Source organism: Gorilla gorilla, chromosome 2 (assembly GCF_029281585.2).
Source record: "Gorilla gorilla gorilla isolate KB3781 chromosome 2, NHGRI_mGorGor1-v2.1_pri, whole genome shotgun sequence".
Classification (NCBI taxonomy): Eukaryota; Metazoa; Chordata; class Mammalia; order Primates; family Hominidae; genus Gorilla; species Gorilla gorilla.
Window position 1 is genome coordinate 198,525,540 of NC_086017.1, and position 9,472 is coordinate 198,535,011.

The 9,472-nt window shown below is 42.1% G+C and overlaps 1 long non-coding RNA gene across 1 annotated transcript; it reads left to right on the forward strand.

Annotated features, from left to right (window-relative positions):
* Window positions 1-5,044: 5,044 nt before the first annotated feature.
* LOC134758122 (uncharacterized) lies at window positions 5,045-7,945 on the forward strand. The gene is made up of 4 exons (XR_010133025.1): window positions 5,045-5,120; window positions 5,607-5,756; window positions 6,847-6,887; window positions 7,247-7,945. It is a non-coding gene; the product is annotated as an uncharacterized lncRNA (long non-coding RNA).
* The last annotated feature ends 1,527 nt before the right edge of the window (window positions 7,946-9,472 follow it).

Genomic DNA, 9,472 nt, shown 5'->3' on the forward strand with positions numbered 1-9,472 from the left:
TTCAAAGATATCTAGAATAGCCTTTCATTCTACAAATGAGAAAGTGGATAGAGGCCTAGGCTGTAGCTGCCTGCCAGAGTTCAAACCCTGGCTCAGCCTCTTACAAGCTGGATGATTTGGGGTAAGTTACTTAAATTTCCCGTGCTTCAGTTTTCTCATCTATACAATAGAAACAATATAAAATGTTACCTATCTCACGAGAGATTTTATGAGGTTTAAATGCATTCATATAGTCAAAGTTTTGGAAAAGTGCCTGGCACATAGTGAACATTCAATAAATTATTTGTATCATTCAGGTTCAATCAGAAAAACAGAACCACTTCGAGTAGTATAGAATATGGGATATATTACAAGGCTTAGACCAGACATAATTGTGGGAACTCATTATGTTGCTACTTTAGGGGGCAGTTTCTGCTTTTGATGCTGGCCCGAATGTCAGCAGGGCTAGAAACATAGAAGAAAAGATAGACATCAAGTAGGAATAACGAGGACAGACTAGAATCTGCAAGAATTAGCTGGAACAATATGTGCTGCTTCTTCAATCTCAGTGATGCTGTTGGCCTACAAGATAAGCTGACAGCCTGCACCATAGGGTCACACCTGCTCTTGTCCCAGTACTCAGAGAAGTTGAAAGAGGGGATCTGGCAGGACCTGAAGGAGCTGCGGCGTCAACTGTGCTCTAAACCAACCAAGTAAGCCAGCATATCAGTGACCACGTGCAAGAGCTTGTAGCTGCCCTCATTAACCTTTAGAGGATAAAGAAAATAAAATAGCCCTTCTTCACTTTCCCCTTTCAAATCTCACATGACTTGGAACATTAACTTGTGGCCAACCTTAACCTGAAATTATATAGCCAAGGGGACTCTAAGATTTGCAGTTCCAGCTTAGCTAAGTTGACAAAGTACAAAAACCATCATATTGTCAATTTCTCTTAATACACATCAGGAAACTGAAACAGAGCTGGTGAGTACCTTAGGCAAGGTCACACAGCAAATTTTTGGGAGAAGAGAGAGAGAAAGACCTAGGCTTAGGCTACTCAGCTTCTGATATTCAAGCCTCCTGGTTGCCACAAAGAACTTAAGAAGGTGTCCCTCTGAATGTTTCTTAAACCTACAGAGGGAAAGCCCAAGGAGATGATGGGTCTGTTTCAATAATACATTCACTGAGGGACTGCTAGGTGCCAGTTAGTCTGTCGTCAGGCAGGTAGGACTCCCTTCTTTGCTTACAGAGAAGAAAATTGCATTGGTAAGTACAATAAAAGGCCAAAGAGATACATGCTTCAAGGGAGAGACAATGGTAGTGTTTTAGGGTGGAGCTTGTTAAAAGATAGGTTATCAGACCATGTCAAGTGGCTTTTGCCTAATACTCAAAGGTCATCAATCTAGATCCTATTTCTCTACCCTCTTATCCCTTGCTACTCCGCCGAAATGAAGTACGATATATGGGACAATTTACTTTGAAGCCTCTTGCTACTGTGATAACGTGGATACTGTTGTTTTCTCCAACATCCATCTGAGTAAATCAGGCTAAGCATAACCTCCTTGCCACAGCGGTTGCTTCAAGTTACCCAGACCTAAGCCAGGTACTAGAGTCCATTTGGTTGCTGGTGTTGAGATGATCACTTAAAAAATTGTCTAACTCTTTGAGACCAGCCTGGCCAACATGGTGAAACCCTGTCTCTACTAAAAATACAAAAATTAGCTGGGTGTGGTGGTGCACACCTGTAATTCCAGCTACTCGGGAGGCTGAGGCAGGAGAATTGCTTGAACCCAGGAGTCGGAGGTTGCCAGATATTTACTCAATGGTTGGAGGAAGTGCATTTCCTCTTCCACTAGATGCTAAAAAGGAATTATCACACTGATTGTGCTATCCGCAGCTGACAAACACAGAAGGAACCAGTTGTAGCCTAGAGTCAACATTATGGATGGCAGAATGAAAGAAACATCATTGAGCCATTGAATCAACCATCTCGGAAGCCTGCTTGAACTCTAGGCTTTCCAGTTAACTGAGTCATTGTGTTATCCTGTGTTTGAAATAGTTCAAGTTGGACTTTTCCATTACCTGTTATAGAAAACGTCTGCATTAATACACGTGCCTTTGAATATGCTGAGGATTTTTTTCCTCTGCTAAAATAACAGTTCTTCTTACTTTACCTAAAGTCTTCTACTTTTCTCTCAAGAACTTGTTCATTGTCTCATCCATCCCAAAGCCTTTGCTGATCTATTTCCAGAGCCTCTATTCCCACTTAGGTTCTGATATTCTTTCAACTCTTGTCTGTTTTTCCCAGAGGTGCCAAAGACCACTGGGCTTGGTTTTATGTTGTGTCTCTATGGCTTTTGACTTTTGGTCTTTCATTGACTCTGGCTTCACTGCTGCCTTTCTGAGTCTTCCCAGTTAAGAAAACTTAGAGGAGAATGCCCACACTCAAAGCACCCAGGATTGCCAAGAGAGAACCTTAAACAGAAGAGAAGGTACTGGAGTCCATTTGGTTGCTGGTGTTGAGATGACCACTTAAAAAGTTATCTAACTCTCTGAGACCAGCCTGGCCCACATGATGAAACCCTGTCTCTACTAAAAATACAAAAATTAGCCAGGTGTGGTAGCACACGCCTATAATCCCAACTACTTGGGAGGCTGAGGCAGGAGAATCCACTTGAACCCAGGAGTCAGAGGTTGCAGTGAGCCAAGATCATGCCATTGCACTCCAGCCTAGGCAACAAGAGCAAAACTCCTTCTCAAAAAAAAAAAAAAATTGTCTAACTCTTTGTATGGAAAGTTTGGAATAATCAGGGACTCCTATCAAGACCTTTAGCTTCCACCATGCAAACATCATATAGGATGAATCACCTTCCGGATCTTCCAACCAGGGTCTTTGTTCGGCTTGAACAACTAAAATTAGCAGTTTATTCACGGTCCATAATGGCTGGGGAATTATTTCATACACATGGGACAAAGGAGAGGGATCCAAAGAGGGCCCTCTTCCCTAAGTCTCATTCATGAGATTCTTCTCATTGAAGAGGCACTCTCAAGCATCCAATTTGCTGCAATTATAGCAATCAAAAAAGCATTCAGTCTCCTTCCGCACCTGACAAGTCAGCTCATGCATTCTCACCAACAGTGGTGGGGTGGATGCTATTGCAGCTCCCATCCCCCTGATTCCAGCTACAGCCACTAATACCACCCTTATCCCCACACGCAGAGCTAGAGGTTGTTCACAGTCCAAGGAACTCCGTCGTGTTAACATCGATGGTAGACCTGTAGCTGCCCAGATTCACATGGGCTTACTGGTTCTCTAGAAAGAGACTGGTTTGCCTTTAGTATTGGCTTATAAATATCTCTATCCCCATGGCCTGAAAGAGAACTGATGATAGACAAACTTCTCCATTATGTAAGTTTCTAAGGGCTGATAAATAAGCTCCTGCCATGATAACAGGTGCAGGTGTAGCGCCATGGAGAAGCTGGGGCCTGTCTGATTGCTGCATTGTGCCAGCATTCATGTTACTTGAATGGGTGCTTTGTGAGAATACAGTCTCTGCAGATTGCAGGGACCGGCTGCTGCTGGTGAAAGGGTGGGGGTCTGTTGATTAAAGTCCCGTTAACAACACACAAATAACTCTCAGCTTCCTCTTCTCACTTGCCTCTTTGTTCTAGGCCAATGGCTCTCAGGAGAGCTGAAAATGTTATTTAATTATTTCTAACCCCCATACTGCTGCTACTAGGACTCCTTCTGGAATATCCATTCCCAGCAAGGCATCTGTATTCATTCTCATGAGCCACTCCAGGCTTGCCAATGGATGAAAGAAGTCTGCAACCACTGTAAACAATCAGGCTGGTGTTGAGTCACTTATGTGGACCACCACTGTGCCACTCCTTCTGAACACTCCAGCTGCTCCACCTCTGACAGGCTTCCATCTACCTTGGAGGCCAGCTGACCACAGTACTTAGATCATTACTTGATCTCTCAATCCCCTCTGAGAGTCTTTGGGAAACAACATGCGAATGTTTATCATTGTTAAGTCTGGTCACTGAGCCTCATGGAAAATTCTCCCCTCTTTTCTCAATTTTCTCATTTATAAAATGGGAATAATGAGAATACTCAGACCTTCTTCAAGAGGTTATTTTGAGTCCCAAGTGAGATAATACCTGCAGAATACTGAATATTCAATTAAGGAGGTGCTCAGTAAGAGCACTACTATTTCATTACTGTTTCTCTCATGTCAATTATTAGGGTATTTTAAAATATCTTTCTCCAGAATATCTTTCTATCTCCCAATATGACGATAAGTTCTCCTAGAGCAGGGCACTTCTAAGTTTTCTGATGTGTCCACGCAATTTATCAGGCAGCTGGAACATGGAATGAACACTTGCATGGCAGCCAGGAGCCTCAAGCTGGAGTCCCAGCACCACCTGTGATTACCACATTCCTCTGTCTGGCTGTCTTTCATTAGGTCTTCTATTATCTCCTCTGTGCCCTCACTCTCCCTTCCCTTCTTAAATCCCCATCCTTCTACCTTGGCCTCACCTACTGAAATCTCACTCCACCTTCCAGTTCAAACCAAATTCCCCACCTTCTGGGAATTCCTTCCTCAGTAGCTGCAGACTACACTGGCCTGTCTTTTCCCAGACTTCTCATTCCTCCATGTTAGCGCCACAATGCTTAGCAACTAGTGGCTTTTTCAATAAGAAAGATGTAGTCTTATTTATCTCTTTGCACAGCTCCCTTCTCTATTGTGTTTTCCACATTTACATACAACTTTGGGGCAGAAATTGGCCCAGTGGCCAAATCTGGCCCACTTTCTTTTTGTGTGGTCTAAAGCTAAGAATGTTTTTGTATTTTAAATAGTCAAAAAAAGATCAAAAGAAGAAAAATGTTTCATGAAGTGTAAAAATTACCTAAAATTTAAATTTTGGCATCTACAAATAAAGTTTTATTGGAACGTAGCCACACTCCAATTCGCTGTGCACTGGTTACCAACTTGTCTGAGTCTGGTAAGGCAGAAGATCCTTAAACATAACAAATTACATGAAACGAATTTATTATTTACAGATAAACAGCAAGGGATAACAGAAGTGTAGGATTGATTGTGAGCTTCTCCCCCCAAACTCAGAAAAACTGCCAGGTAAATGTGGTCTCATCTGCATGTGCTCTACTTGCATTGCTACTGAGGGACCCTGAAAAGCAGACAGCCCTGGGTGTTACACCCTCCCCAGGGTATGAAAGGACTCACTAGGCAAATGTGTTGAAGAACATCCCGTTTCTAGGTGGAAACTGGAACAGAGCCAGCCTGTTCCGGCCAGTCTCTCCTTGTCTCAGGATGTTGCATTCTCAGCATATTTTACAGTTATTCCAGGGAAAAACAGTGAGAAGGGGAGAGAGCTGGGTTGGTCCAAGGCCACCTGGAGAACTGTCCTGCACCATGTGTCGTATATTGTTTATGGCTGCTTTGACACTACAACAGCAGTGTTGAGTAGTTGCAGTAGGGACTGTTTAACCCACAAAGCCTACATTGCTTACATCTGGACCTTTGCAGGAAAAGTTTGCTGACCTGTACTTTAATATATAAACACCCATTCACATTTGCACATTCATTTGGTGGTCACTACAGGCCTATGGTAACATCTCCGTTTTCAGAAGCTCAGAAAAGTAAGCTGCTTGCTCAAGAACGCACGGCTTCAAGGTGGCAGAGCTGGAAGTTTCTAACTCACTCACCTCATACTCAGACCTGCACTGTTTTTCAAGACAGTCAATATTTCAGGTAACTCTTCTTTCTTGTAATCCATTTCCTATCACATGCCTCACTTAGCATCTCCAATGAGCTCCCTCAAGAAATGTGAGGTTGCATCAGTGGCTCCCTAGTCTCTGAAAAGTGATGTAACTGTTAGCAAATTAAAGCCCATCAGTAACTGGTAAACTGCTCTGCTCTTAGCTGGCTGGGCCCACAAGTGCTTTATCTAACCAACCATAACTTCTTCCTTGGCTGACGATAAGGTTTAATTAGGAGGAGGTGACATGTTGCTGGTGACCACTGATTTATAATGAACGGCAGCGAGTTTTTTGGAGGGACAGGTAGACATGCTGGCCCCCATCCAAGCCTGCCTGCCTGAACATCTCCTAATCTCTTGCCACCCTCCCTCTTTGCCCGAGCTCATGTGGTGGGTGTTCACTGGTGTCCTTAGTCTCTGCCTTGATGGCCCTTGGTCTTCAGGCATACTCTTTCCTTGGGACATCTTTTCCCAGAGCTTGGTGATTTAGGGGAAATTATTTTCTTACACTGAGCTTAGTTTCCTCATCTGTTGAATGAGAATGATGCTTCTAGCTTTCAGCACAGTTGAAACACAGCACACAGATCACACAGAGATGATCAAGTGTGTCAATTTATGTAAAGTGTACCTAGCACAGCTCCTGGCACATCAGCAGGACTCAGTAAGTGATATTACAGAATTTTCTATGATACTACTGTATCTTTATTCTGAGTCTCAGCAAGAGTGGGCACTAAGTCTTATCTTAGGAGGTCGTTTCTTCTTTCAGGAGCTTTATGATTGGGCATGATCCTTTCTCCATCCTTTCCATTCAGTGCTCAAGTTCTCTGACACTTCCTCATAGCTCACTTGTCAGGAAAGCCAAGAATGTCTGTTGATGTGACTCCTGCCCAGGTAGGAAGTGGTGGTTCTGAACTAGAACTGAGGTCCCTTGATAGGCTCCATGGAATGCCCTTTGTGACTACTGGGGCCACTAACCAGGCCTTTCTCCCTCCCACAAATCAGGGTTCCCAGACTTTCACTGGGAGGGCAGTCTGCTGGAGAATTCTATCTAGCTTGTGAGGCTGATGTTTTTCTTCCATTCAGGCCATCTACTGATTGGATGAGGCCCACCAGCATTCTGAAGGGTAATCTGCTTTACTCAAAGTTGATCAATTTAAGTGTTAGTCTCATCCAACAACACCCTCTAAGGTGGCACATAAAATTAATTAACATTATGCGTTAGCATGCAGAAGTACTCTCCATGGTCTCTCCCTGACAATTCTTATTTTGTTTGTCTTTCTAAACAAATGTATTTAAGAGGTAAAACAACTGGAGAGCCATATGATGTTTCTTTCTCTGTTCAAGTTGGTCAAATAATACTAACATAAATATTTCCTCATGGAGAGATTAACTAACTCAATTGTATAAAGCATTTTCATCTACTCTCTCATTGTTTTGTCATGTAAGGCCAATGATCAACTGATCTGATGCATTCATTTTTCAGACAGGGAATCTGAGACCTGGCTGGGAGAAGAGGACTTGCCTAAAGTTATCCCACACAGCAAATTAGTTGGAAAACCAGGATAGTTGAGTAAATATCCTGGAGCCCAGCCAAGTAATGAAGCCAGAATTCAGAAAGCTGTTTTGACTAGATCTGGGATTTTTACAATAAAGGGTCTGTAAGGGATATTTGTGAAAAATGTTGACACTTGACGGCTGTCCTGATTCATTCAGCTACCTAGGTTATCTCTGCCTCTCTTTGACTTGTGTTTTGTCTTTTAAGATGGCAGGCTTGCTCTTTTGCCTGGGCTGGTCTTGAACTCCTGGGCTCAAGCAGTTTTCCTGCTTTAGCCTCCTGAGTAGCTGGGGCTACAGGAGGACATCACTGTGCCCAGCTCTCTCTGTATCTTTGACTAGGTTATTTTACAACCCCATAAGATAGAAATGAAGTTATAGAAAACTGATAGGAATACAAATAATTATTATCCATGGAAATGCAAATTGGATCTAATGGAATGAAACTGATTTTTTTTCCAGCAGATAGTGACCACTTTTGTATCCTTTTGTAAATTCATTTCAGCATTCCATATTTGACTAAAAATGTGTGACACTCCCAATTTGCTTTTGAATTCATTGTAATATCTACCAATTCCCTCATTAATTAATGAGTTAAATAAAGCCTTTGGCATGTATTTATTTTGTATTTATGGGAGAGTCATGAGTATATCTTCTTTTAAAAGGTATTCTTCAGTAGGTCTTAGTGTGCACAATACTTACATCTTACTTTCTCATTCTACACTGTTCCCACACCTCACCCAGAATAAATGTAATCTCCTATGAGCTTCTGAACATCATGAAGAATAACAGCTCCTTTTGTAAAGTCCTTCAGTATTCGCAAAGCACCTTCACTTCGATCATCTCATTTGATTCCTACAATCAGCCTGGGAGAGCACCTGACATTCCCATTTCACAAATGGGGACGATGAAGGCCAGAGAAAGAATGTGCTGTATAAAACTGAGGTCTTACATACATACATGAGGCAGAGTCATGACCTCAGTATAAGTTTCCTGTTTCTAAGACCTATGCTCATCCCCTTCATTAAGTTATGTCATATTTCTGTGTGTGTGAAATGCTTTGGGTCTGGATGCAAAGCCGGGAGCAGGAGAGCTGCTATTTTAGAAAGAAAAGGCCAAGAATTTGGATGTAATTGAAGTTGTGAGAAGTTGCCATTCCATCACCAGGATTTTTGTTATTCAGCTCCCTTTTTCATTTTTCCCCTTGAGAATAATAGCCAGTTTTACATGTTAATGGATTTAATTACTGCATAGAGATCTGAACAGATAGAAAAGTATCAGGCAGTGATGACGCAGTGATGGTCTATTGAGCAGCATTTGAATTAATTTGGAGTTTTCAATGCTGGGATTAGCGTGGTTATTAGTGTTAATGCTTGAAGTTCATGTTAACAGGGTGTTACTGTGAATTTGAAGCACTAAAACAGGCCTGATTTCCTAGTATTTGTTTGTTTATTTATTAATCAGTCCATTCATAATTGGTACAGTGCTGACATATAAAACGCCCCCTGCATTCAACTTCTCAGCTTGACTTAATAAAGGATAATATTGGGTCTCATTTAACCCAGTGCTAATAGGTTGTCCTTATCTATTCTGGTGCCTTCCCTACTGTGGACATTGTCTCCTTTGTCCTCAGACCACCACTGAGAGACAGATAAAGCCTCAGAGCGTGAAGAAACAGCCTGAACTGTAGCTTAGGATAACAGTTCTTTGTTCACTTGAACTCCGTGTGACGTTGCCAAAAACATGCCTCCTTTCTGGACTTCAGTTTTCTGCTGAAAGGAAAACTGCGCTTCAGTTTTCAGCTCAGAGGAAATACAGGGATCATCTAATCTAAACCTCTATAAAATAAGGGGTTTTGTATTTCCTTTCAGCTCTGTGGTTCAGGGAGCAAATCAAAATGGAGAGATGACTGGAGAGTCATCAAACTGCAGAGTTGTGACTAAAAGATTATCTACCCTAGGACATTAGTTCTACAATAGAGGACAGTGAGATACAAAACAGGTTAGTGATGTCCAAGGTCAGACAGCAGGTTAAGGTCAGAGCCTGAACCTGATCCAGACATTTTAATTCCTAATCTGGTGCTATTTGCTTCTTTTCATTTAGTTATCATGTGGTTTTAAAATAGAGTGAATAATATATCAAACTATTTGACTCC